This window comes from Nannospalax galili, unplaced genomic scaffold, assembly GCF_000622305.1.
Source record: "Nannospalax galili isolate Female #2095 unplaced genomic scaffold, S.galili_v1.0 scaffold100, whole genome shotgun sequence".
Lineage (NCBI taxonomy): Eukaryota > Metazoa > Chordata > Mammalia > Rodentia > Spalacidae > Nannospalax > Nannospalax galili.
In genome coordinates, this window is record NW_008352891.1 from 7,341,455 (window position 1) to 7,368,207 (window position 26,753).

The 26,753-nt window shown below is 45.3% G+C and overlaps 1 long non-coding RNA gene across 1 annotated transcript in view; it reads left to right on the forward strand.

Moving 5' to 3' along the window:
• The window catches only part of LOC115067167, a 244,398-nt gene that overhangs the window by 199,478 nt on the left and 18,167 nt on the right, over positions 1–26,753 (forward strand). Inside the window, exon 4 of the long non-coding RNA XR_003846605.1 lies at positions 835–933. This is a non-coding gene — a long non-coding RNA (uncharacterized LOC115067167). The remainder of the gene's footprint in view (positions 1–834; positions 934–26,753) is intronic.

Sequence of the window (26,753 nt, forward strand, 5' to 3'; positions counted from 1 at the left end):
AATGGCATATGTTCTCCCTCATATGTGGATCCTAGCACCAAATCCTGATAAGTGAGTATGTATCCAGACATAACTACAGGAACCAGGATAACGAAAAGGAACCGGAGAGGTAAAGGAAAAGAAAGAATCTGAAAGAGGAGAACAGTAGGAAACAGGCATTAATAAGGGAGATGTGGATTAAAAATGGTGGTTAGTTTGAGGGAGGGGGAAGGAAGGGTATACAAGCTACCTAAGGGATAAAGGGAAAGAAGGAGTTCAAGAGAGGTAGGACCATAGGAGACATCTTAGTTCTGGAAATTGTTATTGAATATGTCAGTGCTCTTGTAATGAAATGCTTCTTCTACTTATATGATTATTAAATAAATAAACAAAAAGAACATGAAACAGGGTGATCAAGAAAGAAACAATGAACTAGATTTAGATCTTGAATTGTCTGCATAACCTACACATCTCCATTTGTTATCTGGAACAGAAGCCTATGTAAATCATGCTGTGCTACCTTATATGACGTTCTAATTTGCTTTCTGTTGCTGTGATAAACATCACGACCAAAAGCAACTTGATGAGGAAGGCTTTTTTTAGCTTACAGGTTATGGTCTGTCATGGAAGGAACTCAGGGAGTGGCTTGAAGTAGAAACCAGTGGAGGAACACTGCTTACTGGCTTGCTCCCAGGCTCACATTCGGCTACCTTTCTAATACAGGTCAGACCCACCTGCCTAGGGATGGTACCACCCACTGTGGGCTGGGCCCTCCTACATCAATTAGCAATCAAGAAAATGCCCACTAGTCAATCTGATGGAGGCACTTCTTTAACTGAGATTTCCTTTTCCCAGGTGTGTCAAGTTGATAACTGAGATTAACCACCACACATGAAAAATGTTCTTGCCTGTAATGTGCACGTCAAAGTGGACAACCATGTGGACATTTTGCAGGTAGGCATTCTTTCCTGTTATAAAAGTCAGAACATAAAATAACCTACAACAATGTGTTGGAAAGCCTGATCTACACACCACACCTTTCCCTTCCCCACTCAAGTGTTTTACCCTTAGGGAGGACATGATTTAAGTTGCAGCATTAGTTAACTTTTCTTGTTGCTGTGACAAAAATCTTGACAAAAACAGCTTAAGGGATCAAGGATGCATTTGGTTCCTGGTTTGAGGGACACAGTCTATCAAGGAATGACAGCAGGATAGGGAAGGAGGCTGCTTTGCTGGCATCTCAGTGGCTCAGGAAGCAGAGAAAGGGGAGCGCTGGTTCTCAGGGACAGCTCTTCTTTTTCTCTTTCTAGTTAGTTTGGGCCTCTAGCCTATGGATGGTGTTGCTCAAACTCAGGGTGTGTCTTCCTACCTCGCACAATCCTCTCTGGAAAAACCCAAAGTGGTGCCTCAGTTAATGCCTTCCAATCAAGTTTGATGAGGGAAATTGACCTTCACAGCCACATAAGGATGCCTTTCAAGAAAACGCCTAGGACCACTGTCAAGAGTATAACAATTTTGAGAATGTTTCTCATGGGAATATGGTTCTTCATTTGTTTCTACTGTTCATTATTGAGTTTCTCCTATAGGGGAGTTCAGAAGCCATAGAATCCCTTCCCCTTTACAGATGGCAAAACAGAAACAAGAAAAGGTGACCCCAACAGTCTCAAGGCTGTCTGTGTTCAGTGGGTGGCAGAGCTGGTGTTCTGATTTTTGACCAGGGCTCAGTTCAAGGGGATACATCTGTTCTATAGACACTCATTACATATGTGTTACATGTGTGGCCAGAGTGTCTTTCTGCCCCAGAGTCCTGGCAGGGGGCACCTTTGGTTACATACCAGGCAGGCACGGAAGAGGAGACTTTGCTAGCACAGAGATGCTAGGGAGGAAGGGATGGTTACAGTAAGGAAAGCTGCTCTGTGCACAGGTGGAATGAACCTTTGCTTATGGAAATGTGCCAGAAACAAGGGTCATCAGTACCTCAAGATCTGTGGGGAGATGTTTAGGATGAGGTGGTGTCTTGTGAGGTAGGCAGGGGACAGAGACTCAGAAGCAAGTGGGCCTGGAAAGGAGGGAGTGGACCCTAGAGGAAGGAAACAGCAACCCCAGCCTCCCCTGAAAGAGATACTATGTCGCTTTGAAGGCAGATTGATGGAGAGGGGAAACTGTGGTCTCATGATTGGGGGTTCTCTCCCTCTTGCCTTTCTATCTCTTTATCCCCCATCATGGAGAGTAGAGAACTTAGCTGTGACCATGTACAGGATGCCTACATTTCAGACTAGGAACTCTGGGACATTATAAGAGTAGAAGTTAGCATCTTGTTTTCTTTCAGGTTTCTTTACCTCAGAGCTGATGTGATTAGATGCCAAACTTGGCCATTTAGCCTTTGCCACCTGCTTTTTGCAAGCATCTCCTCTCACAGTTGAATTAAAGCCTGCCTTAGGATTTGTCCAGGCAACCATGAGCTAGGCAGCCTTGGATAATGGAGTCTTTTAACCTCTGTAAGCCTCTGTCTCCTTGCTGGACCTTCCAGGTAGACCTTCTTCATGTCCCCTGCAATTAGAACCTGCCCATCTCAAGAGTTAAATTATAATTTACATTAGATGACCAAAAGTTCCCAGCTATCTTCTGAACACATATCAACTAGAGATGCCTCAGATGGCAGTGTTGACAGGTGGAGGGGCAGATCGAAGGAGAAGGAGAAGGGGCTATCTTCGAAGCAGGAGGAAGGGTATCAGGGAGTGGATACTCACCAACTGCAAGGGAGAAGTCCCTGGCCTGGGACAGATCCTCTCTAGCTGTCTCCAGGCTCCATGAGCCTTGTCTACCTGATGTCAAGACACATTCAGCCCATACACAGGCCTTTCTGTTCTCACTCTGAGGTCACCCAGGGACTCAGCTTCCCAAGGAATTTGCAATTTACCTACACAGAGCAATTGTTTGGCTGCAGGAAATAAGTGTGTTGCTGGACTTAGTACTTGTGTTTTGTTTTAGCTGTAAATTGTTAAATTGGAATTCTGGCTTTGGTGCTTTGCTCTCCTGGCTGTTGGTCAGCTTGAGTCAGTGTGGTCCTCACCCACATAGTCTCTGACCCCTGAGTCCAGTGCCATGGCCCTTCCAGTACTTTCTCTCTCCTTCCTCTGCTGCCTGTTTCCCTCCTCACTGACCTCACATAGAACCCATTTTCACCTTCAAAGGGATGGCTTTGCTTCTTTGTGCAGTGCTTGAAGGCATGTTCTATTACAGGTTCCCAGGAGAAGGAACCCACAACCAGAAGCAAAGGCCCATTGGCACCGAGAAATGCTCTCCTAAGCAATGGATGAGCAAGTGCCTGGACTTTCATAGAAAGACAGTAGAGGTAACCTGGAGAGGGTTGGGTCTCTACCTGAAGTCAGTGGAAGTAATACTATGCTGGGGTTCTCTACCTAGCTCCTCCATTTACTTCCTGTATGGTTGTGGGGATGCTGAGTGCCATCATAAGGTGAGGCAGGCAGTGTAAAGACCTTGGTGTCATGGAAGGGAAGGCACAAACTTGCAGTTTTCAGAATCAACTACTAATCTATAATTCTATCTGGTTCCCAGAATTTGAACTTGCAGGTAGGAATAAAGGGCCAAACACAGACAATAAATTTAAAGGAAGAGTATGGTAAGGGATTTGCACTGCAAAGAATAAAATGTATTAAAAAACTGCTGTAGCTGGGCATGGTGGCACACACCTTTAATCCCAGCACTCAGATGGCAGAGGCAGGTGGATCTCTGTGAGTTTCGGGCCAGCCAGGGCTACATAGTGAGACCCTGTTTAAAAAACAAACAAGCAAACAAAAACAAACACCTATTATAATTAAGATAGTGCAACATTGGGGTGTGAATTCAAAATGGATTAACCAAAGAGATGGATACCTAGAGATTGATTCATCTGGGCAGTTGGCCTCAGACAGAATTGTGAATCAGTGAGAGATGTAGGGGTTTGCTCTTGGAACATCTGTTTATCATATGGGGAAAATAGTTAAATAAGATCCCTTCCTCACAACATACACAGAAGTCAGTTTCAATAAAGGCATATGGAAAAGGGAAAAGTAGGAGAATGTCTTCCAACACTGGGCAGAGAAACACCCTGTATACACCAACCGTCAAGGGCAACATTCATGAATTTGGTGTTAAAATTAAAATCCTTGTGTAACACAGATCATGATAGACATATAATAGGAGAGTATATTTGTAACAAACATAAAGAATGAAGGACAAGTGCTAAAATATCAGTTAAACACAAAGTTAAACAGAGTCAGCAGGTGCTAAAATTCCATTCCTGGGTGGATGCCAAAAGGATTGGAAAGCAGGTATTTTTACACCAGCATTCAGAGCAGAGTTATTCATAAGAGTTAAATGGTAAAAATAATCTAGTCTTCATGAATGGGCAGGTAAAATGTGGCAGAGACACATGGTGCAATATATGTCAGCCTTCAGGAGGAGGGGCACTCTGACTCATGCGCCAACATGGGTGAATGTTGAAGATGCTTTGCTATGTGAAGAAAGGCAGTCACAGGAACCAGTATGGCAAGAGTCTACTTAGAGTGGGGATGGAGTAGTCAGGGTCAAAGGAAGCACAATGGTGGTTGTCAGAGGCTGAGTGGGGAGCTGGTGCTGAATGAGACAGAGTTTTAAATTTTTACTTATTTATTAATCTAATTTTATTTTATGTGTATGAAGGCTTTGTCTACACGTATGTTAGTGCACCCTTGTGTAATGCCATGGAGACTAAAGAGGGTGTTGGATATCCTGGATCTAGAGTTACAGATGGTCGTTAGCTGCCATGTGGGTGCTGGGTCAGGTCCTCTTTGAGAGCAGCCACTGAGCCAATTCTCCAGCCTTAGGGACAGAATTTTAATTTATGAAGGTGAAAAAATTCTGGAGTGGAAGATGGTAATGGCTGTGCAAGAGTGTGGATGTATAAATACCATTAGACTGTACACTGAAAGAGGGGGAAATTGAACCTTCTACACATTTGACCACAAAACGAAACAAGTGAAGCAGGGGAACGTGTTGCACAGTAGCGCGGGAACATGAGGCTGAAGAAGTCAGACTGGAAAGAACACATAGTAAGAGTCCTGTTTGTACAGTGTACAGAATGGCCTGGGGGGAGGGGCAGAAAATAGAGGCTGTGGAAGGTTTGGGACCAGGGGAGTCGGGGTGATGGCCAAGAACTATGGGGGATGTTCTAGGTTAATGAAATAAAAGTCTGATTCTGAGGTCTCTGTGTGCAGGATATGTGGGTTCTGTGAGACCATGGGCTGATCAGGATTTGCTAAAGAGGGTAATATTTTCTTTTTTCCTTTGACTTGTTAGGAATATCAGTGACTTGTGTCCTGGTTTGTTGCACATATTTTTTGTATGAGATGTGAATTATATTTCAATAAGCTATTGTAATAAAGAAAAAAACCCAATTTAAATAACGTTTTAAAAAATATAGAAAGATGATCGACAAAGAGAAAAACAGTATAACAAGGCAATCCCAGAGGGGAAAACCCGAAAGGCCAGTGAACACAGAACATATTCAGCCGAGGAAGGTGAATGCAAGGCAACAGTGAGATTGTATCTCGTGCCTATCAGATTGCAGAACCCCAGGTCTTCTCAGGCCTGCTAATGGGGAATGAAGCAACTGGAGCTCACACAGGTTATGTGTGAAAAGCAACTCAGTACAAATTCTTTGGAGGGCAATTTGGCAATATCTGGCAAATGTGAAGCGTGACACACCTTTATCTCAGCAAGGCCCCTTCTGGGGACTTACCCCAGGGTATCTCTCATACCTGTGGCAGGGCAGTTATGTGCAAAAACAGCACTGCAGCATTGTTTATATTAGTGAAAATCTGGAACCATGCTACACCTCCAGGCCAGGATAAGCAAATCGCCAAACCATCAAGCAGTAGAATTCTATGCAGCAGTTAAAATGCCCTGCATATGGGCTGCCGTGACACAGACAAATCCTTCAGAGGTAATGCTGGGTGAAGACAGCTTGAAGCTGGGAGGAATGGGAATCAGTGTTTAATGGGGACAGAGTTTCAGTTTGCAAAGCTGAAAATGTTTCAGTTTGGAGATGGATGGCTGTGACAGCTACACCTAAATGTGGGTGTCTGAATACAGGTAGACTGATGAGATGGTCAGCACTGATTGCCAACCTGATAGGATCTGCAGTCACCTAGGAGATAAGCTCTAGGTGAGGAGACAACGTGTGAGGAATTATTTAGCCTTTGGGCATGACTGTGAGGAATTTTCTAGTTTAGATTAGTCTCTGGGCATGCCTTTGAGGGATGATATTGATCATATTAATTGAAGTACAGGGACTAAAAGTAGGCAGCCCATTCCCTAGGCTAGCCCTGGACTACGTAGAAAGGTGGCGTGCCTGAGCTCGGGCATTCACTGCTGTCTTCTGACTGTGAATGAAAAGCAGCAGCTGCTTCCAGCTCCTCCTGCCTTGACTTCCCCACCATGATGGACTGCACCTTGAACCTCAAGCCAGAGTAGACCTTCCTTCCTGAGGTCGCTTTTGCCTGGGCATTTTGTCACAGCAACAGAAAAGCAACGAACCACTTAAAATGGCTAAAATGATAAATTCTGTGTTATATGTATTTTGCCTTTTCTTATTGGAAGATAAGTACTACATGTCATTTATGCTTTTATAAGTAAGCAAAATAATATTCATATCATTTATAAAGAGGACTCCACCATATCTGTTTTGTAAATCTTTATATTTTAAATTTTTGTATATTAATTTATATATTTAAAACTCATAGGTGTTGATATGGTTTTATACTTTTCAGTATGCTTAAAGTCCTTCATAATTCAAAAGCTATTTTAAACACCTCCACACCCCTATATTAGTTGAGGCCTGGAATGCTTCTTTATTATTTCATAGATGGAAATGGAAATGAGGAGTTCAGTTAGGTCAGATGCTAAGCTACCTCTTCAGTCTAGAACTGTCCCATCCAGCCAGTCCCCCAGCTAACATGCAGAGCTCTTTGTGTGAGTGACCCAGAAGCAGGTTCTGGGTCCTTCTCAGTTTGTGGACCTCATGCCTAGCAGTTTGTGGGTTTCTGTCTCATTGTCATCAGAACCCCTCACATGGGCAATGGGGACCACAAGCTGAAGGACTGACTGATTGAGGTTCAGTGAGGAGTCATCAAACCCTCAGAGAGCTCTGTCTACAGGGTTTCATAGCTATCCCAAGATCTTCAGCCTCAGCCCACTGTTTCATACAAGAGGGTAAACTTGAATGTTCAAGGGCCTGCCTTAATAGAGTCATAGCTTGGGCTGCGTTTCTTGACCCCATGTACAGTGACAATCTCTTTGGTGCAACTATGGGACTTGGAGTCAGGATCATTGGAATTGCCATACAAGTCCATCAACTTCCTTTTCTTGGAAACCTTGCACTGTGTATTGCTGTAGGCAGGAGTGGACCTCCCCACTAGGTAGAAAGGAAATTCTGGACTTCAATTGCAAGTGGAAGAAAGAAAGAATGTCTGCTTCTATTTTGCTGATGAACCCTTTCCTTGCTGAGGGCCGCTGGGCTGATTGCTAATAGAGACAAGGGGTGAGGTAGATAGATTTGTAGAGAGTTATGTAAGTATGTGTGTGCACACGTGTGTACATGTGTGTTCGTAGTTTTTCTGTGTGTTTCTGAATTACATCAAGGAGTAGGTAGTGGCCTGTCTCTACCTCCGCAAGCTGAGACGAAGGCAGAAGATCAAGGGTTGTCGATTTTTCAAGTGTGTTCTCAGCCTTCAAGTGACAGTAGAGAATAGATCCAATTTAATGCAGACAGTCTGAAAATAGTGCCCAATTAGCTTAGTATGAAAGAGTATGACAATATTTTAATAAGGACTTGGTGCATAAATTTGCTTTCATCTGAGTAATTATGGCTGGTGAAGGCTTGTGTGTTTGTTGAGCATGCAATAATGAGTGTGGGGGCTAAATCCTGAGGTGAGGCAACAGGGCGCTGGTATCTCAGGGATCTTTAGTTCACTGAAAGCTGAGTCCTTTCTAATGTCTACAGTTCTGGCTCAACCATAGCATCAGTTCTAAATTGAAATTAGAATGTGCAAGTGGGCAGCCTAGGCATAACGGAAAAAATCTCACCAGTGGAGGCCTTATTTCCTCCTGAAATAAAAACTGGTGGGAAAATGATTTCTCTAAATTTGTCTTGTGGAGACTTTGCAAAACTCTCAGTACTTCGAAGGCCTTACTCAAGAGTGTTACAGATGGAGGCTGGAAAGATGGCTCGGTGGGTAAGAGCACTACTGGGCAAGCATGAGGACCTAAGTTCAGATCCCAGCACTCACATAAAAAGCTGGGCATTGCCCCTTGGGGGCTTGCTGGCCACCAGCATGGCTCCAGATTCAGTGAGACCCTATCACAAAGGGCTAAGGCAGAGAGTGATAGGGCTTCTTCGTATGCACATAGTTGTGCACACCTGCACATATATATGCGCATACATCACACACACATTGCCACAATCTTTTCTAGCCCTCATTCATATCAATGTGGAGAGTGATGGGCTATAAAGCAGAATTTTAAAACAGCTGGTGTGAAATGCATCTGTCATGAGGGTTGATCTGCTTCCCTGGAAACACATCTCAGCCCAGAGACAGGTTTAGTAGGACTTTGACTCTAAGTTACCCTGGGAGAATTTTTTTCTTGAAAATCATGTGTCAATATAGTTGTCAGTGACAGGTGGGGACCAAAGGTAGAAAGGACAGAGCATGACCTGTGCCTCATTTTGGAGACCCACCTACACCAGACTCTATGAAGCCTGTTTGGGGCTGGTGGGTAGCTGGACACCCCCAGGCTCAGGGCTGGGACATATCGCAGGGCTGCTTTAAGTGATAGAGTTAGCGTCTGAACTCTCCAGATATCAGAATGTGTGCCTGGAATGAACCAGAGGCAAAAATACAGAGCTGTATCTTTAGTTCAGTCCTAGGTCTGAGAAGTTAACAGTAGTCTTCCTAAGTAAGTGATTTGAATGCATTTGTTTAGAGATCCCCATCCCTTTTCTGCAGCTCCCTTCCTCCCTTCCTCCCTTCCCTTCTTTCCCTTCCTCCTTTCTCTTATCCTCCTTTCCTCTTTTTTTTCCTTCTTTCTTCACTAGTGCTTAAAGAGGCAGGACTTGGAAAAAACAGCTACCTCCCAGCTGAAGTCATCAGAAGCTGCCTCCACCTCCACTGTCTTTACAGTATTAACTCTCAGTTTTTTACAGTATTAGCTTGGGGCAGATGTTCAGTGATGGAGGGGCATGTCCAGCTGAGACTTGCCAGAGGCAAGTATGTACTAATGAAGAGTTTGGTCCAGCATGACTATCTGTGGTAGGTATTCACTGAGTGGTGGGTTCAACTGTGACTGCCTGAGGCAGGTGTTCATTGATGGAGAGGAAGGCCTATTTATGATTGCCCCTGGTGGGTGTATACTGATAGAGGTCAGACTCATTCAATTACTTATTATGTTTACAATAATAGAGGGGCAGGTCTAGCTGTGACTTCCCAGGAGCAGCTATACTCTTATGGAGGGGCAGGCTTATCTCTGACTGCCTGTGGTATGTGCATGCTGATGGAGGGATGGGCCAAGTCTGTATCTAGCATTGTAAGTAGCTGGTGATGTAAGCATCTCTGGTGATGCCCATGACCCATCAGATGCACTGAGTCATGAAGTACATCAACAGTAGATGGCACTTGGTAGATGTCAGGGCACAAGTGGAATCCAGTTCTTTCTCTCCACAGCACTGCCTCTGGGAACACTGCCCTTCTCTGAGAGGGATTCTATTCTTCCAAGCCCTTAGGCTCTGGGTTTCTTTTTCAGGGCTGCATCCAACACCCTGCCCTGCATACTTAGATAGGTGGCATAGCTCATTTCAACATAGCTGTTGCCCACTTTTTCTCTCTTTGAACTTCCCAACAAACATCCTGTGAGATCAGATTCCCTGTCACACTGCTGTCAAGGTAAAATATTTGCCAGCAAGTGACAACTGTGTCATCAGCTGACTCTGCTGCAGCTTCCTGTCTCTGCTCACCAAGTGACTCCAGAAAGACTGACATTGGATGGAAAGAGCTAAGCCACCAGCTGGCGAGGACTTAGCACTCCTCCAAGTGCCTAGCACCACACCTGGTCCTCTTGGGCAGAACCCAGGCAAAGAGAAAGACATGAAGACACTGGTCCTGCCCACTACCATCCACTTAGGGAGACCAGAATAACCCACATGCAACCGTGGGGAACAGACAAGACAGCCTTATAATTAAATGCTAATTTGAAGGGCTGAAAGTGATGTTGGATTCCAAAGTGGAAGAGATTCAAGAAGACTGGGAGAGTCAAGGGAGGCTCTTCGGAGAAGGTGGGACCTGAGGGAAGTTTTGAAAGTTGGGCAGGAGTTGGAGGAATGCAGGGGCATTTTAGGCCAGGGAAATATCACGGAAACACTGCATTCCTTTTGTCTGAGAGCTTTGCTGTGGCACTATTTGTGCTGGGGCTGTGACATCATGGTAGGTAAGCTCCATGGTTGCCAAAAGTGACTGTATTTACTCAGACTCTAAAATAAATTCGTCAGTTATATCAGTTGCCAGGAAAATCCTTTGAACAGCGACTACATTTGAAGGTCTAGTTTTTTTTCTTTTTATTCTTTCATGTATATGTGCATTTGTATTTGCATGTCTGTGTGTGTGTGGGGGGGGGGGCGTGCGTGCGTGGGTGTGTGTGTCATATGAATTTTGTAGGGGAGCATACCTTCAAACCATAGCAGACCCCCTCTCTCTAGCTTCAGAACTGGTCTTATATCCTTTGCCGGGGGGGGTGCGTGCGTGCGTGCGTGTGTGTGTGTGTGTGTGTGTGTGTGTGTGTGTGTGTGCGTGCGCGCGCCTGCAGGCCTGAAGTTGATGTTGGGAATTTTCCTCAAGTATTCTTCACCTATGTTCTTTTGGAGGCAGGGTCTCTCAGTCAAACCCTAGTCTTGCTAGACAGCTTGCTCTGTCTGTGGGTTCTGTCTTTGCTTTGTGAGGGAGGTTGGAATTACAGGTGAGGCCCCACAACCACCCAGCATTTACGTGGGTTCTTGAGATTTGAACTCAAGTACTCTTGCTTGCACAGCAAGTACTTTCACTGCTGTGCCATCTCCCTAGCTAGAAGTCTCGGTCCAGTTGCAGGTTAAAGGACACTTTTCCTTGTGTTTAGTGGAAGAAGATAGGTCACTAACAGGACTGTCACTGGCCTCCTGCTGTGGAGAAGGAATGCAAATCTATTGGTGAGAATCAAGATATGGGAGGGCTAGGAGTTCTTTCTCTCAACCACACAGAGGGGTGGCCTCTGCCTGAGTAGCAGTGAAGCCTCAGGCAGGCAGCAAGTCTAGGCTATTCTTCGAGGACTAGGGCTTTGGGAGGCTTAAAAGAGAGGAGTTGGGTAAAGAAAAAGAAGAGAGGTAGTGGTTGCTGATGCCAGGGTTGTTGGTGTCCAGGGAATGGCATGGGGAACAGCTGGGGTTAGAAATGAGGCCAGCAGTAGAGAGTATGACTAAATGGAATATGTCCAGCAGGCACAGCGCAGGCCAGCTTTTGTTCTTGAAAGTTCTCAGGGGTCCAGAAAGAAGAAAAGTGAGGACAGTTTTTGTTTTTTTTCCAAATGTGTCCAGTTGGCAGAAGTTTCTCTTCTCCTTTGAGGACATGATGATGATAGCAGCTCAAAACCAACTTTCCTTAACACAATTAAGGGTATAAATGCTATGTGTTTAAAAAACAATCGCAGTAACTTACAAAGTCTAAAAGTCTTACAACTGCTGGCCAAGGAACACAGAGAAAAAGGACAGACAGGAAGGGGGACAATTGGCATGAACTCTGTTGATTCTTTTCTGCATATTCACACATTCATTCACTCAGAAAACACTTCGTGGCCTTGGGATATAGGTTTCTTTTCCTTAATTTGAATTTTTTATTGAGAATTTCATGCATGAGTACTTTATTTGCATCATTTGCACCCTTCTCTCTCCCCCTCCAACTAACCCCCCCATGTTCCCTCCCTACTACTCAAGCTCATGATTTTTATATGTATAATGTAATATATATGTTTGTACATATATACCTACTGAGTCCCTTTAGCATTACTTGTATGTATGTACAAGTGTATTTAGGGTTGACCACTTGGGATTGGATAACCCATCAAATTGATGTCTCCCTCTCTCAGTAGCCATTGATTGCCTGTAGCTCTTCATCTAGAGGTGGGACCTTGTGAAACTTCCCCCAGCTGCATTGGCATGTTGACTGCTTTTGTCATTATGCAGCTCTTGCTTAGGCAACCATATTGCTGAATTTTGATGAGTGCAACTTCCCTGTCCTGTGTAGAAGACACCACCTAGCAGCAGGCATCCTGGTCCTCTGGCTCTTAAAAGTTCTCACCCTCTCTTCAGTGCTTCTTACTCAGCTTGGGTCAGGCAGGCTTTTGAGGCCAAGAGGGTGAACACTGTGGTTGTTTGAGCATGTGTGCTGTCCATTAGACAGTGCTGTGCTCACAGGTGAGGCTCCCCCAAGATAAGCAAAGGTGACAGGGCAGGAGAAAACCAGTAGCTCAGCCAAACCTCCTAGCTTAGGAAGGATCTCCACATTGACAAGGTATAGGGAGAATTGGGAGTGGAAGCTCTATGCCTATGGTCTCATGAATGATCACTGAACTCCAGGTAGAAGCCACATGCTATGACAGACAGCCCAAGTGATTAAGAGACAGAGACGACTCCCTCATCAAAATGAAATTGAGAAGTGGCCTAAAGTCATTGATTTTTATTCCTGATGGCTGTAGGGAATCCTCGGTGAATTTGGTGTGTCAGATGCCTGTGTGGGCATGCAGTATGGTAGCAGGGAACCCGTAGGCCCAGGAGAAGCAGGTCATACATTTCTAAGAGGGAAGGGGCACATACCATTATGAAGTGGAGAGAAGCCCAGGACTCATTGTGGCTTTTAAAGATTCCATTTGTAGGAATGGCATAGTCAGTGCAACAGGGGTCCCAGTGCTGTGCTCTGTGCTGCAAAGTGCTGCCTGGTTCTATGAGTGTGTTTTGCCAACTGGGGCTCAGGGGTGAGGTGGGTGGGATTTCATAACAAACATTTCATTCCCAGAGGCTTGATTTTGAATCTTGACTTCATTTCAGTCTGTGCTCCATTATGCCAGTTTATAGAGGCAGAGCTGGTCACAGGCGGCTCCGTAGCCAGGCTGAAGACCTAGTGCAGGTAGGAGATTGGGGCTGACATTTTGCTGACTCTTCCTGGGCACCTGTGAGCACAGGAGCCCTTTAGACTCATGTCCTGACCCCATGCCACTATGCATGTTGTAACAGCGTGGGCAAACTAATAAGCCTCATTTCAGCATGAAATATGGCATGCACACAAAAATAACCTGTGAAACTAGAGGCGCGGGCAGGCAAATAAATGGCAAGTTAGCCTGCAATGTGACCCCATTAAAGTAGCTGCCTTTCCCGCCTGGAGGAACAAATGCAGGGCACAGGAAGGGTGAAAGGGTGAAACTCATATAGTTGGTTCTTTGACTGGCTTGCACATCACATCTGAAATGCATTCATCCCCTCGATTGGAAATTGGGATTTTCAAGTAAAACACCAAAAAATCAATATAACAATGCCTTAATAGAGGGGCAGGATCCCTGGGAGTTCTGAAAACCAGCAGAGAATGCCATGCACTTTCCCTGAGGTGGAACACAGCACTTAATTTTTATGCTGATTACACAATTATTATTCAATGTTATTTAACACCTGGAAGGTTGACTTGACTTGTTCAGAGGGCAGACAGTGGGATGTAGGTGGGTGAGTACCGTTCACAGTCTTACATGGACTTTGAAACTGTTGGCTTAGATCTACAAGGTAATAAGACGCCATCCCCCCCCAAAAAAAACCAAGAAAAAGGGCCGGAAACCCAGTGGGATCCTAAATATAGTACAGTGGGCTAAAGGATAAATATTTCTACTAAGTAAAAGCCAAAAAGATAAACCCCAGGTAGGCTGCACCTGCCTTTCTTATCTAACCTCTGAAGAATGCAATCGCAGGTTCCTGTTTATCCACACCTCCAGCCTCCTGCAGAGGAGCCAGTGGTTCCGTGGGCGCCCTGCTGATCCTTCTCTGCCCCGCCCCCCACCCAATTTGGCAACCTCTATTTCACTTTCTGAATTTACAGAAAGACTGTTCAACCTTCTGGGGTGCGCACTGAGCTGCATGTCAGTTATTTATTGCATTGTAATACACCTTTAAGACCATACTTAGTTCTCAACATTTCTTTCTTAAAAGGGCTGAATTTACGGGAGGTAACCCAGGCTCAGAATGATAAACACTTCATGTTCTCTCGAGTCATATGCGCTTCCTAGCTTCGGATTGTTAAATGTGCGTATCCCAGTGAGCAGCAATGTGGGTAAAGAAAAGGGATCCTTGGGTGGAAAAAGAGGCATTGAGGGGGCCAGGATGATAGTAAAAGACAGGAGGTATTAAAGTGCAAGGCAATACTGAGAATGGACTAGGGAATACTGGGAATGGATGGGGAATACTGGGGTGTTACTGTGGGAAAAGGGGGGCATGGGGGTGAGGGGAAAAGAGATGGGAAGGACGAGGGAGAATCAACCACAATGAAATATGTAAGAAAATGCCATCAGGAATCTTGTTACCTTGTAAGTTAATTAAAATAAGTAGATACACTCTAAAAATAAAGAGACTGCAAAACACACAGGCACATCTACAAAGCAGGTACATTCCTCTGTGTTCTTCATGTCCAGGATGTTTGCTGCACAGGATTGCGCTGTGGGCTCAGGCTCCCCTTGCTTGCCCCGCCTCCACCTCCAGCAACCCGTGGTCCCGTCCCCACCCCCGCATCCGGCAGGAGCGGTCCTGTCCTGGGTCCCACAGTAGCACAGACTCGTGTAGGCGGGAGCCAGGCGCTGCCGGCAGGAGGCGGGAGTTTTAGGGGGAGGATGGGGGAGGGCAGGACGCCCGCCCAGCTGCCTGACAGGTGTTGCTATCACCAGAGGCGTGGGTGCACCCAGGAGACAGCAGTGCATGCCCCACCCAGGCCCCTTAACCCCATGTCCCCACCCCCTTCCCTCTTTCCCTAAGCATCCCCGCCCTGGAGTGGCTTCCCCGCCCTCCAGGGCGTGCCAGGGCTGTGCCTGGGCAAGAGCTGGGCGAACCCTCCCCTCACTCAGGCGCTAGAGTTGCTCCTAGAGACGTTGACACCTGTGACCTGTTCTATGAGCCCTGAGCCCACATTCTAGGGCTTATTAGACTTGAGACTCAGTTTCCCCTCTGGAAGGATCCGAGGTTAACGATGCTGAATCCTTCAACCCTATGGTGGACCATGCTGCTGTGGGGTACTTGGCAGACTTGCCCTGCCCTCCTACCCTGTGTCCTCTGCCAGTCACTACCTGCCGTTCTGCCTAGTTCTGATAATATCCACTGGGCATCTGTGTGACAGTTTTTGGAGCATCCCCATGTCCTCTTTGGCCATGGCAGGCACTGGTCCATTGCCTGTCTCTAAACTTGGTCTCCCAAATCACCAAGGGAACTGGGCTGGTGGAGGTTGCAGCGCTGTATGAGCTTCCAGGTTGAGGTTTAGTCACTAGGAGGCCTGCTTCTTACAACTGCCTTTCAGCAGCACCGTCTCTGCTTATTTCTGAGAGTGGTGGCCTGCCTGGGGAAGGCAGGGAGAAGAGGGTGCCTCTGCAGTCCTTTGAAGGGTTTGGGGCTGGGCCTCTGTGAGTAGCAAGCTTTCATTCTCTTGATACTCATTCTTCGACATTTCCTGCCCAGAAACCTTTGAACCCGTTCTTTGTGCTGACTGCCCCGGTGCAGAGCTCTAGGAAGGCATGCATTTGAAGCCCTTGGGTTGCTCAGCTCTGCCCCAAACCACAGAATATCACATCCCAGCCCCTTAACCTCTAGTGTTGAACCAGTGATGTGCGGAGAGACAGACTCAGGCCTAGATGCCCCAGGGCATCTTCTGTTCGCCAGTCCAAGAGCCTGTCCACTGTACAGAACTCAGGAAGCAAGGTCCCAGGTGTCCTCAGCAGATAGGCATGAGGCCAAGCGCTTGCTGGTCCTTGTCTAGCCTTTGAGAATCGAATAGATCCCACCCACTTTGGAGGTGTCTCATTGCACTTGTTAGGCACAGTGTGATTGTACTTTGGGGTGTTAAGACTAGGGTAAACTGGTTGCTGGAATTGGGTGGGAGTGGGGCAAGTTTCCCATCAAGCTTATGGACTCTTCTTGACTGCGTGGACATGCTTGCTGTGGTCTTGGGGTGGGGGACTGTATCACTTTTGGTTCTGGTGACATGTCCTTGTGTGTTTTTAAACAGGAGGTGGTGGTTGGGCCTGGGTTCTCTGCCCAGCCTGGAATGGATAGGTACCATTGGTGGAGTTCACAGTGGGAGGATACGCCCTTCCTCTAGTAATGGCTTGCAGCAAGGCATGCCCAGACTCCAGCCAGTGGCCTCTTTCCTTTATGTGTGGGCCTGGAGATGCCTGGGCTGCTGCCCACAGGATGTTGGGCTCAACAGATGCCGTCCTAAGGATGTTTTTATTTTATTTTATTTTTTTTGAGACAGGGTCTCCCTGTAGCCCCAGCTGTCCTGGAACTCACTATGTAGTCTAGGCTGGCCTTGAACGCATAGAGATCCACCTGCCTCTGCCTCCCAAGTGCTGGGACAAGAGTGCGCCACCACGCCCGGCTCATCCTAGGGATTCTTAACAGATGGTACTGGGCTCCATAGGGCCTTCACTGGAAATGGCCCTCAGGGAGGCATAAGAGCCATTAACTCCTGCCTTCTCTATGAAGGAAGTATCCTCTTTCTTCCTCTGCCATAGCCCTGATGGCTCAGGATAATGATGTATAACAGTCCCTGGGCATCTCAAGGGTGGACACCATGGCTTACTCTCTGTGTGTGCTTGGCATGGTGCCATATAAATGGAGGCAAGATAGACCAGTAAACCTCAGGGAGAGTGTGTGGTGCTGTGTGACTTAAGACTTTGTGCTTTGGTTTCCCTCCGTCAAGTGGGGATAAGAGTATTGGCCACACAGAGTCAGTCTGAGGATTGAATTGAATCAATTGAATCAAGTGCTTTAAGAATAGAGCCTGGTAACAGTCTGTACAGAACTGAGGGCTCCTGGGCCATTTTTATCGTGAGGTCATTTGAGTGAACCATTGGTCTTAATATAATTTTTGGTGTGTGACTCAGAATTTTCTTGTTCTTAAGAAAAGCAGGGACAGAGGAGAGGGAGAGAAAGGAAGGACACAGAGAGAGGATGAAGGAGAGAGAGAGAAGGAGAGGGAGACAAAGAGGAGGAGAGGGAGCTAGAGAAGTACAGAGAGGGAGAGGGAGAGAAAGGGTGAAGGAGGATATAATTAACCTATTTTACTACTAAGCCAAGTGGAAATGATTTGCTAATGTGCGCTCCAGGATCCCCAGTTCTTTAGTGGATTCACAGTGGCCCAATTGACTACTTTCATGTGAATTTCTAGGTCTTCAACAGTGGAGGATGGTAAGACTGTATCTGAGGTCTGGAAGAAACTGCATTATGGCATTTACTTTGGCACGGAATCCACTGAAGGCGTAGATATAGTCAGTGCTTGCTCCAAGGTTATAGAAAATGCTATTTCAGAAGATTATCAGCCAAACCACTCCTAAGCACTCAGGAATATGAAAAACGAGAGAGGGGTTACGTCAGTCCAACTGCTCAGTGTAAGGATCTGAAAGTGGCATGACTCAGAGAGAAATTTCTGGAATACCAAGCTGAAGCCAGGGCTGGGCAAAGGTTTGTGGAATGCTCTAACCAACGTAGGTGCTGACTGGCAAGGCAGACTGGGATACAGCCAGCAGGAAGTGTGTGAGCAGTCCCAGGAGGCTGCACCTGCCTCCCTTGGAATTCCTCTTGTGGCTGGAAGCATCTCAGGTGTAGTTTCCACAGGTGCTTTCTGAAATTCCTTCACATGACATCTTCTGTGACGGTCTTTCTGGACTGAGAACTCTTGGGACTAGGCTTGGGAAAGTGTGCTGACTCTGTGTGGTAGCCCGGAAGCCCTGGTCTGTGCAGCATCTGTCACACTCATCAAAATTGTGCTACACACTTGGTCCAGGTGAGACGAAGTACTCTGAGTTCTTTTTCTAGAAATGCAAATAGCACCTGCTGGATCAATCAAACCCTCACCAGATTGCTTATGTTAGCAACTGTTTACATTTCTTAGACAATTTTATAAATTTAGGCTTCTCTCAGACTCTTCCTTCTCCACGTGGTGGTGACCATGGTTTTGGGCCAGCCAGTGCTTCCTCACTGATACCGTACCAGCTAGTAACACCAGAAAAATGTCAGGTGGAAGTCTTCAAGTCCTTCAGAAGGATTTGGTAGTGAGAGGAAGAAACAGATTCAAAGGATGGCAGCTATTTGTCCCAGGGCAATTAGAACCAGAGTCACTTGTAAGGACTCTTTCTCCCTATCTGCCATCTTTATAATGACGTGACAGAGTAGGTGGTACTTTGTCTTATGTAGATAAGAACAACACAACTGAGAGGGGCCAAGTTCTTTTGGTCACAACTTCAGAGTTCAAGAAAATACTATTGACAAACCATTCATGGGTGGTGTCCTTTTTTTGTTACTGTTTTTGAAATGGGGTCTCACATAGACACACTCTGGCCTAGAACTTCATAGTTAGCTGAGGTTGAACTTGAACTCCTGGTCCTCCTGTCTTTACCCTGTAAGTTCTGGGACTATAGATGTGTGCCACCATGCCTAGGCATTTGTGGTTGGCATTCTAACCATGGTGAGTGACAACTTCTAATTCTTCAGTGTCTCTTGACTGACATCTGTGTCTGACTTGGTCTGGGGATAAAAGGTGATAGAGGAACATACCACGATAAAGGAAGGGATGTGATGGGCCTGGCAAGGCATCATCACCTTGATCTTGGTGAGGTTAGATAATATTCAAGCTGACACTCTTTGCTTCCCTCTGCTGAATTCTCTTTTCTTTTGTCACCATCTGTTACTCGGGCAAACTGAGCTTCTACTGCTGTGGGGGTAGGGTGGAGAGGTGAGGTGGGTGAGTGTAACCGAACAGAGCAGAAGACTTCGTCTTGGCTTTCGAAGTCAGAAGAACTCTGGGTTCAACATGAAGAACAGCTAGTCCAAAGTCAGAGTTTGTTCCTTGTTATTCCAGGATTAAACAAAGGTTCTAGAGCCCAGAGAATCTGGGAGAGGTCTGAGGGTGTCCAAGGCTCTGTCCTTATCTGATACTCTCGTCAGGGCTAGAGAGTCAAGGAGGGTCTTCACTGAAATTTCTCTGGGAAGGGCTAGATGCTTGAACTTCTGATCCTCCTCTCTCTCTTAATGAATGCTAAGATTACAGGCATGGCCCCCACCACACCTAGTTTAAGGGATGTTAAAGATTGAACCCAGGTCCTAATGCATGTAGGCAAGCACTCTACCAACTGATCTGCATCCCTAGTCTTGAACAGCTTTAGAATAGCAGAAATCTGTCCACTGAGTGATGACCTTAACCAAGAATGCAGTCCTGCCATGTTGTCCTGGTACCATGTGCTCCTGGTCTTTGCCTTGGATTCTATGATGATGCTGTGAGGGCTGGGGGTAAGAAGTCTGGGTTCTGACCCAAACTTTCTTCAAAACCTGGCTTCATCCAGGGATTTGCCAGGGATTCTCACTTATTAATTAATACTGGGTTAAGTTAGTGCTTCTATTCCTTAGAGTTCCAATTTCATCAGACTACAACATTAAATCTGTTTCTCCATTCCTTTCTGAGTATTGAGAAACTCTGGATCTCCTCTGACCCTGGTTTACAGTACTACCTAACATGCCATCCTTGCATTTACATCCTGCTTTGGGTTCACCCTTTTTGCTGGATAGCTTTAGGGTCAACTTGACACACCTGGGTTGAGGGAGCCTCAATTGGGGAATTTCCTCTATTGAACTGGCCTGTGGCCATGTCTGTGGGGCATCTTCTTGATTGTTGTATGATGTGGGAGGGCCCAGCCCACTGTGGGTAGTGCCATCCCTGGGCAGGTGGGCCTGTGTTGTATAAGAAAGTAGGTGAGCAGGGACCAGGGAAACAAGCCAGTAAGCAGCATTCCTCCATGGTCTGTGCTTCAGCTTCTGCCTCCAGGTCCCTGCCCTGAGTTCCTACCCTGGGCTCTTTGATGAACTGGTGACCTGCATTTACACAGAGTCGTAAGCTGAATAAACCGTTTCCTCCCCAGGTTGGTACTGGTCAGAGTGTTTTGTCACAGCAACAAGGAAACAAACTAGCATACCCTTTGTACAGTCCTGTAAACATTCTCTTCAGGGGACAAGGTAACTTTGTCCGCTTCTGTGCATGGTGTCCTAGTGGTGGTGTTTCTCCTGGATTACTGCCTAGGAGTGACTGATACCCATCTTGATCTTCAGTTCACTGTTCTACCTTTTGTCGTAAAACAAGTATGTCTTTTATCACATACTGACCTACAGAGGTGAAGAAATCCCTAATGTCCTTGGAGGTCTAGAAGGGTCATATGGTGATCTCTATGGTGACAACCATAGAGATCTCCTTACCCTATAACCCAGATCCTGGCTGATGGAAGGGATGGAAGGGGGCACTTTTAACAGAAGCTGTTCTGATAAGCCCTGGGCTCCCTCTCTCCCACCTAACTTAAAAAAAAAATGTTCCTGCCTTCTGCATCCCCCAAAGCCTCCCTATAAAGACCTGAAGCCCACAACCTGTAGACTGACAACTTCCCTATCCCGAAGGGAATTGTCCTGTGCACTTTTCCTCTGCTAATAAACTCTGTCCCGCCAGAGTTTTGTCTGTGCCTAGTGCTTTTTCCTGATTGACCTGATTCATCTATCCATATTTTCATGAATGTCCTAAATGTTGACTACATAGCTTAAATCCAATAAACAATAAATAAAGATGCAGAGAGTGGTCACCTTTCCATACCTGTGACACAAAGGTATTGACAATCAATAGCTAAAGTGTTCAGTTGTGCACAAAGTGACTTTGTAGAAGCAGCAGTGTGTTTCCTGATGATGGTGCTACTTGCCTTCCCTGCCTCAGGCAAGGTCAAACTCCCTCCTTAGTGCTCCCTGTGACCCTCAGCCTTGACCCTGGCCCATTTCTCACTCTTTTCTATTATTTGTGGCAACATCTGCTTTCTATACCAGAGAGTGAGCTCCTTTAAGGCAGAGACCTTATCATTCATTATTGTAATCCCAGAGCTCAACAAAGGGTTGAATGGAGGGAAAGATGGAATAAGGGTGGATGAATGATGGCTGAGGAGTAGAGATAGAGAGATGATGAAGAGATGTATGGGCAGAAGATGAGTGGCCACTATTTGACACAGTGAATTCATATCTAACAGTAGGTGAGCTGCCAACGATGCAAGTGAGCTGTTGAGTGAGTTGGAAACAAGTTATGGAGCAAAAGAACAGTCAATAAGGGCTGGTGAGATGGCACCACAGTAAAGCACTTGCTGCCCAAGCCTGGTGACCCGAGTTTGAGTCCTGAACCCACCTAAAGGTGGAAGCAGAGAAGCCACTCCATAAAGTTGTCCTCTGACTTCCACATGTGCACCATGCCACACACACCCATACACACGTCGTGTACACACACAATAATAATAAAAATAAAAAAAAAAACAGGACTGCAATGGCTAGAACTGTTGGCTAACACACATTTAGGATAGTAAAGGGAATTTATTATGGGGGCCACACATGTGTCTATGAAGAGGGAAGACATCTTTTTCCAACTAACAAATGAGACTAATCACAACTTAGGAAGTCAGGTTTGGTCTGTTTAAGTGATAGATTGTAAGAAAAGTGTCTATTATAATTTGAAATAGCAGTGGGTTTTAAACACAGTTATGTATTAGAGTCATCTAGGAAACTTAAGGAAAACTCCCGATGGTTAAACTATATCTCAAACATCATCTCAGCCTCCTCAGGGAGGGAACCAGATGTCAGTAGTTCAGATAAATCCTCAGGGGAATCCAGTGTATATCTGGTGGCATCTTGCCTGAAATGGAGCACATACAAGAACTGGACACTCTAAACTGAAAGGAGAAATTGTCCCCAGTATAGCAAGAACTTGGTCAAGCACTTAAAAAAATGGGTGCTTTGAAAAAGTATCTTCACTTAGTAATAATAATAATGTACATTGGGGCTGGAGAGATGGCTCAGCAGTTAAGAGTAGTGGCTGTTCTTGCAGAGCACCTGGGTTCAATTCCCAGCACCCACATGGTGACTGACAATTGTCCATAACCCAGTTCCAGGGGAATCCAATTCCCTCTTCTGACCTCTGCTGGCATTGCACAACACGGTTGGACTTACACACATGCAGGCAATACACTCATACACATAAAATAAAAATAATAAATAAAAAACCCATCCACATTAAACATGGAATGAAAAATGGGAGCTGGGGAGCTGATTCAGTCAATAAAATAGACCCGAGTTTGCTCCCCAGTATTGATGTTGACAAAACAAAACCAAAACCAAAAAACAAAACAGGGCACGTAAGGCGGATCGTGCCTGAGGAACTTCACCTGAAATGGACCCTTGACCTCCACACACATGCATGTGTACTTGCACACACTCATACCCACATGTGCACACACACACACACACACACACAGGAAGAGAGAGAAAATGTTCTTCACATCTGTCTAGCTGTGAATTCATGATTGAGAAAAACTAGTGTTTTACATTGGACTCAGATTTCACACCCTGTTGGAGCTGCTCCATGCTTAGGCAGGCAAAGAATTTTACAGTGTGGTGTGGAGGTGGGTGTGCTGCTCACACTGTAGCCATGTCAGATGCTACAGGTGTGGCAGGCCAAATCTTTTAATACCACTTCCACTCCTGGGAATTAAATTTATTCTCTGTGAACAGGGATTCATAAATCCTGGCCCTGCCTGCAGAACAGCAGTGCGATTTCGACAGGGTGATAAATTGCTCCTATCAAAACAGACATGGAGTCTCTCAGGGAAATAATGGGCTCTCATGACACAAAGTGTACCCTCCTAAGTGCCAATGATCAGGGACCAGTGTGAAGAATCAAGTCTTGGGAAATTGGTGATAACATTTTTTTTTAAACCTCTCTTAAGTTGTAAGAGCTACAGAAGAGCAGATGAAAAGGATAATGTGATTGAATGAAAAAAATCTGATCATAAAAATGTTCTCTGGAGCCCAGTAGGTTCAGGGTGTGGGGTCAGGCTGGGTGGTTGATGGCGAGGTGTGTGGGGTTATCTTTTATAGTCTCCCTTGTGAATTGTGAAATATGGGTGGGTAAGGAAGTCTGCTGTCAGGAGAGGTGATTTATGGAGGCAGAGAGGCACTCTTAGGCAGGTTTCTTTGACTAAGAAACCTGTTTGCATACCTGCCTTGATGGCCTGCCATCCTCGAAGACTGAGGGGTGCAAGACAGAGGCCCCCATGACATGAGTGCATATTTTAGCTGCAAGGAGAAACTCATTAAACTATTGTCAGCTCTCAGCCATTTTCGTTAAATCATTCCCTCCATGCACCCACCTGGCCTTCCACACTGACTGGGAAGTAAATGGAGGAATGAAAAGCAATTCCGGTTAGTTCTTTCCCAATTCTCCAATGTCATATCACTTAGACCCTTGACTTTGCCAAGAAGACACAGCCTCTTTCCCAAATCACAGGCAGGTGCCAGGCATGGTAGCCCACGCCTTTAATCCACAGCACTCACTCGGGAGGCAGAGGCAGGTGGATCTCTATTAGATCAAGGCCAGCTTGGTCTGCCTAGTAAGTTCCAGGCCAACGGGGGCTACAGAGAGATCCTGTTTCAAAAAACAAAAGGCAAAAGAAAAAACCAAAAACCAAAAACCAAATCACAGATATGTTCTCATGACTGCTTCTGGGGTTGGGGACTTTGACCTGCCACCCTTTTCAGAAGAATTCTGGGACAATGACCAAGGCTCTCCCAGCTCTTGTCACCCTTTACCCATTATAGGAGCAGAGAGCAATTGTTCTGGTGTATGGGTGACTCATCCACACATGCATTCACTCAACATTGATCAAGCTCCTACTGTATGCCAGGCACTGTGCCATCTATCTGGGGTAGAAGAGAGCCAAGACAGGCCTCATGTAGATGCCTAGGTAGCAGTCTTGAGCACAGATACAATTTTACTGTATTGCTGCAGGGCGCCTGGCCTCTGGTGGTTATTGTTCCCTGTAGGGCGCTAGGGAGTGGGAGAGGGTGAGAGGTAGGGTTTAGGGTGTGCTGGGGAATCAGCTCTCCTTTTGGGGGCGTAGTGTTTGCTCTTTATCTGTGGAATGACAAAATGGTGGTAGACCATACTTAAAGTTCTGAGATTCTATGAATTGGAGTCCTCTAAACAGCAATATTGCTTTTAGAAATGGCCTTTGTCTTTTAGAAAATTTTACAGAAAGAAGGCAAAGGAAACCATCACAGTTCTTCCATCTGGAATAATCATCATTAACATTGAACTTTGGGATTAAGTTTTTATTGTGCATAGAATCCTTGAACAGATCAGAAACAGCTACTTTTTTGTTTCCCAATTAATTCCCAGAGGCAATACCTTTTCCTAAAATGTCTGTGTTCCTCTTCAGTCTGATTTTTATGGTTTATAGTAATGACTGTGGTCATTACTGTTATTACTGTTACTGCTAGGTGTTACTTATCAAGTATTTACTATGTCCTGGGCACCGTGCCAGGCAATTTAGATCGGAGGTCTTTAAATCCCCTGCTGAGCAGATGGGGTAGGTGCTATTGTCCCTATTTTCAAAGGGGGTCTCTGAGGCTGATAGTGCCCAAGCAGCTGCTTGCAGATCACACCCTTGAAACTGGTTGCTCCTTCAGTGAACCCAGGTGCCCAGGGATTCCACCGTAATCTGTGGCTAGACCCACCCCAGATTGTTCAGTCCATGCAGCTAAAATGTTGCACATGTTTTGTTCTTGTTTTTGCTAAATAAATCCTTAGCCAAAGTGTTGTCTCTGAGGCTGATAGTGCCCAAGCAGCTGCTTGCAGATCACACCCTTGAAACTGGTTGCTCCTTCAGTGAACCCAGGTGCCCAGGGATTCCACCGTAATCTGTGGCTAGACCCACCCCAGATTGTTCAGTCCATGCAGCTAAAATGTTGCACATGTTTTGTTCTTGTTTTTGCTAAATAAATCCTTAGCCAAAGTCAAGAATCCCACCATATCTGGCATCTACTTTATCAAATCAGTCTCCTCCCTGCAACTAGAGGCTGGGGCAAGAGTGTCCCCTGAATCAGGAATGAGCAGATAAAGGGAAAGGAGGCCATGAAGAGGAAGAGCGAGATAGAGATGAAGGAGGGAGGGAGGGAGGGAGGGAGAGAGAGAGAGAGCAGGAGATAGGGCAGCCATTCTGCCAATCTTCTGGAAATCCATCTTGAGACTGTCCTCTGTCCCTGGGATCCTGATCTATATGTAGCATGCAGAAATGATGAATGACCTTCTTGGCTGGGTGCACCCAGTTCTATCACCCAGAGTTAGTCATGTTAAACAAATGCTAACCTTTCATTTCCTTTGGGAGGAAAAAAAAAACTCTACAAAAAACAAAATACAAAACGCCATGTCTTTAATGTCTTTATTGTCTTCCTCTGCTAAGCCTGGCCCAAGGCTTGTGCCAACTTTTCCCATGTAAAAATGTTAGATGAAATTCCAGTGCCATCAAATGAGACCCTTATTCTCCCACCTGCACATTATGACTCTAATAAACTCGTTATCAGCTCGTGAAAAATGATGGCAAACAGGTGACTGAAGGATTTGATAAGTCAGCAGCAAAGATTAACAGTTCTTTTCAGAGAAAGCTGTGAAGAGGTTTCCCTATTTAAAACAATTGTGGCATGCGAATTCACAGCACTTAAATCATTATCGGCAATTAGTCCTTGTCAAAAAGGTTGCAGCTGGCTTCAATTACAGGTAAGATTTTTATAATTTGAACTTAGTAGTGCGTTTGAGAAGTAGGACTTGGAGGAATGCTTTCAGGGAGATTTTCAAATTCAGAAAAACTTCAAGGCAGTTCAGAATTTAAAAATTCATTCTTTCCAGAGCCACGCTTTGTTATTGACATCTATTATTAAGTTTCTAGAATGGTTTCCACAAACGTTATCCTTCAGTTGTTTCCCTTCCTAACAGAAAAACTCTACTGATTTTAAAATTAGTTTTTAAAGTATTTTATTTATTTGTTTATTTTGCAATTTTCATACAACAAAATTTGATGACATTTAGATCCCCTCCCCCATAATTGCTTTATAAAAACATGAACATTATAAAAAATCAGAACAGTGAAGGAGGGCATAAAACAAAAATAGGTCTCTTTCTAGATGTCTCCTCAGTGTCTACAAAGATAAGCCCTTTTGCTTTAGATTCTTCTAGAAAGTACCATCATAATTTCATCTAGATTTACTCACTTTATAGTCTCAATGTGTCCAAATTCGTCACTGGGAAAGATGAAGAATTGCCCTTCCTTTTGCGTGTGTTGAATATTGCTGGCTATATAGTTTTAAGTTTATCTGTAGCCTTAAAACTTTAAGGAATATGATTATATATTTTTGATCCATTAATTTAAAATAGTCATCATCCTAATATATATTTAGTGGTATCTTGTTATTATTTTAATATGGGATTCTCTAATGATACATGCTGTTAAACGTCTTTTCCTTTGCCTGTTTTCTCCCTGTATACCTACTACCTGTTTAGGTCTTCCTTCCCCTCCTT